Source organism: Coregonus lavaretus, assembly GCF_964263955.1.
Source record: "Coregonus lavaretus genome assembly, chromosome: 5".
Classification (NCBI taxonomy): Eukaryota; Metazoa; Chordata; class Actinopteri; order Salmoniformes; family Salmonidae; genus Coregonus; species Coregonus lavaretus.
Genome location: NC_139992.1, coordinates 28,068,513 through 28,072,912, shown reverse-complemented (window position 1 = coordinate 28,072,912; position 4,400 = coordinate 28,068,513).

Below are 4,400 nucleotides of genomic sequence, written 5' to 3'. Positions count from 1 at the left end.
ATACAATCTTTTCAACATACACTACCGGTCAAAAGTTTTAGAACACCTACTCATTCAAGGGTTTTTCTTTATTTTTTAAATTATTTTCTACATTGTAGAATAATAGTGAAGACATCAAAACTATGAAATAACACATGTGGAATCATGTAGTAACCAAAAAAATATATTTTATATTTGAGATTCTTCAAATAGTCACCCTTTGCCTTGATGACAGCTTTGCACACTCTTGGCATTCTCTCAACCAGCTTCACCTGGAATGCTTTTCCAACAGTCTTGAAGGAGCTCGCACATATGCTGAGCACTTGTTGGCTGCTTTTCCTTCACTTTGCGGTCTGACTCATCCCAAACCATCTCAATTTGGTTGAGGTTGGGGGATTGTGGAGGCCAGGTCATCTGACCAAAAATCTCTAATTTGGACTCCAGACCAAAGGACACATTTCCACTGGTCTAATGTCCATTGCTCGTGTTTCTTGGCCCTAGCAAGCCTCTTCTTCTTATTGGTGTCCTTTAGTAGTGATTTCTTTGCAGCAATTCGACCATGAAGGCCTGATTCACACAGTCTCCTCTGAACAGTTGATGTTGAGATGTGTCTGTTACTTGAACTCTGTGAAGCATTTATTTGGGCTGCAATTTCTGAGGCTGGTAACTCTAATGAACTTATCCTCTGCAGCAGAGGTAACTCTGGGTCTTCCATTCCTGTGGCGGTCCTCATGAGAGCCAGTTTCATCATACCGCTTGATGGTTTTTGCGACTGCACTTGAAGAAACTTTCAAAGTTCTTGAAATGTTCCGTATTGACTGACCTTCATGTCTTAAAGTAATGATGGACTGTCGTTTCTCTTTGCTTATTTGAGCTGTTCTTGCCATAAACTGGCTATCTTCTGTATACCCCCCTTACCTTGTCACAACACAACTGATTAGCTCAAACGCATTAAGAAGGAAAGACATTCCACAAATTAACTTTTAAGAAGGCACACCTGTTAATTGAAATGCATTCCAGGTGACTATCTCATGAAGCTGGTTGAGGGAATGCCAAGAGTGTGCAAAGCTGTCATCAAGGCAAATGGTGGCTATTTGAAGAATATCAAATATCAAATATATTTGGATTTGTTTAACACTGTTTTGGTTACTACATGATTCCATATGTGTTATTTCATAGTTTTGATGTCTTCACTATTATTCTACAATGTAGAAATAAAGAAAAACCCTTGAATGAGTAGGCGTTCTAAAACTTTTGACCTATAGTGCACATATTTGACACAATGACATACATGATTACATTGTGCATGTTAATTTATACCGTAATTATTATTCAACATTTGAACTCACAGCTTTCCAATCTTCATGCTATGCCACCATGTATGTGTCAATGATCAGTTAATTTGACTATTCTCTCATTGATTTGATTTATTTATTTCAGCAATTTTAGGGTTTTCTGTATAGTTGTCTAATGTTGTTGGGGCATATTACTCTGTTTTAATGTTACTCCTTAATTACTATAATAAATACAATTGTTTTACTTCAGTGTACTTTTAACAGAGCTGAGATTTACTTTGAATTGCAAAGTATAGCAATACAGGTGAAATCAGTCATTCACACAGACATGGTGGCTTGGCAGTATCGGTATGCTGTGAACCAAGAGGTTGTGTGTTCAAATTCCAGGTGAGCACATGTTGAATAATAATTACTGTATAAATTAACATTCACAATGTATGACAAGTTGAGCAGGTAACACTTCGATTGAAATGTTGAGTAAACTCAAAAAGGTTGTGGAACCAGGTACTTAATAATAATAATTAGATGAAACAACTAGAATTTGTTTTACAGTGAGGCTTGGCTGATCCTAGATCAGATAAGTAAAAATAAAGGTCAGCACCACCCAAGACGGTACGGCTGTGACCACAGGGTTGGACTGATTTCAAGTCAGATAAGTGGAGATGGATTTCAGTTTTTTCATCAAAGCTGTCAAGGTGAAAAAGCCTTTGAGTGACATCCATTTGTTAAGGGTAGCCTACATACACACATACTGTATGTACACGTGTAGAATAATAATAATAATAAGAAGAAGAAGTACACACACACACACACACACACTGTTTGGCTTGATATGACCCACAAAACACTCATCACTGCAAGTCCTCGACATCAGAGCGTTTCTGGATTATGCTTGGTAACAACAACCTATTCCTGTCTGGAAAACATTATTTTACTATGTTAATTCACAGTCACAACCAGGAACTAGATTAAAATGTCCCCTTCCTTAATGTTCTGAGAAAGCTTTGTATTAAAATGGCACACATGAGGGGTGTCAATGTGTGAATTTAACTCATTAATGTAGATTACAGGAGACGTTCCTCAATTGCATGTGAGGGATTCGACTCCCACTGATTACAGCTGGTGTCATCATCCCACAGGGTGAGTTAGATGGGGAGAGAGCTAGATGGACAGCATAGAGATAGGAGAGAGCAAGAGAGCGAGAGAGAACGAGAGAGAGGGAAAGGAACGTCATAAAAGAGAAAATGGGAGAGAGAGGAATGAGTCTATTATAATCAACAGGTCATTTACAGTTTATGCTGAGATAAACTGTGTGTGTGTGCAATGTGTAATGGTGCATTCCATGTTCATGAATCACAGAACACGTAATTCCCCCACCCATTAAGCCACGCAGAGGGGGGAGGAGAAGGGAGAAGGGGGAAGAGGGGTTGGCTCGGTGCCGATGGCACGCGCGCTCTATTAGGGGGTGCACTGCCATGCTGATATGCCAGTAATTTGCGTAATGAGATGAGAACTTCTCGTTGAGCTGTCTCCCTGGGTAACGGCCAGCCACGCCCTCATCATTTCCCATCCCCACCTCCGCACCTCCACACCACAGACAGACACACAGATGTCAGGGCTGGAGAGACTCACAGTGTTCAGCTGCGTCCATACGGCTGACCCAAAGCCAAGGGTCAAGGTTGACCCAAAGCCTATATAGCCTATAAAACAATGGTTTTATTGGTGTTTTCAATTAAGGTGTTTGATGTAGGAGGATGGAGTGGGTTATGATAGGTCCAGAACACACTTACTGCATACATTTGACTAAACAGTATGATCGTAATAGACTAGTAGAGTAGCCTATTCGGTCACGGCCTATGATTAGAATAAATCGCTCTTCTGAAAGAGGTATTCGGAAATCCATTATCTCAAATCAAATCAAATCAAACTTTATTGTCACATGCGCCGAATACAGCAGGTGTAGACCTTATCGTGAAATGCTTACTTACAAGACCTTAACCAACAATGCAGTTCAAGAAAGAGTTAAGAAAATATTTAATAAATAAACTAAAGTAACACAAAATAACAATAACAAGGCTATATACAGGGGGTACCGGTACCGAGTCAATGTGCTGGGGTACAGGTTAGTCGAGGTAATTTGTACATGTAGGTAGGGGTAAAGTGACTATACATAGATAATAGACAGCGGGTAGCAGCAGTGTAAAAACAAATGGAGGGGGAGGGGGGGTATTTGATTAATTGTTCAGCAGTCATATGGCTTGGGGGTAGAAGCTGTTAAGGAGCCTTTTTTTCCTAGACTTGGCGCTCCGGTACCGCTTGCCGTGAGATAGCAGAGAGAACAGTCTATGACTTGGGTGAGTGGAGCCTTTGACATTTTTTTGGCCTTTCCTCTGACACCACCTAGTATATAGGTCCTGGATGGCAGGAAGCTTGTTCACAGTGATGTACTGGGCCGTACGCACTACCCTCTGTAGCGCCTTACGTCAGATGCCGAGCAGTTGCCATACCAGGCGGTGATGCAACCGGTCAGGATGCTCTCGATGGTGCAGCTGTATAACTTTTTGAGGATCTGGGGACCCATGCTACTCTCCTAATGGGGAAAATATGTTGTCGTGCCCTCTTCACGACTGTCTTGGTGTGTTTGGACCATGATAGTTTGTTGTTGATGTGGACACCAAGGAACTTGAAACTCTCGACCCGCTCCACTAGAGCCCCGTCGACGTTAATGGAGGCCTGTTCGGCCCGCCTTTTCCTGTAGTCCACAATCAGCTCCTTTGTCTTGCTCACATTGAGGGAGAGTTTTTGTCCTGATTGTCGGTGATCAGGCCTACCACTGTTGTGTTGTCAGCAAACTTAATGATGGTGTTGGAGTCGTGTTTGGCCACGCAGTCGTGGGTGAACAGGGAGTACAGGAGGGGACTAAGCACACACCCCTGGAGGAACTTCTGGATGCAATTAAAGACTTTAAGTCCGGGAAAACTCCAGGGTTGGATGGCATACCAGTCGAAGTATACCAAACCTTTTTTGATATACTAAGAGGACCGTTATTAGCATGTTTTAACCACTCCTATGTAAATGGTAGATTATCTGACTCAAGAAGAAGGTCTGATCTCATTATTACTGAAA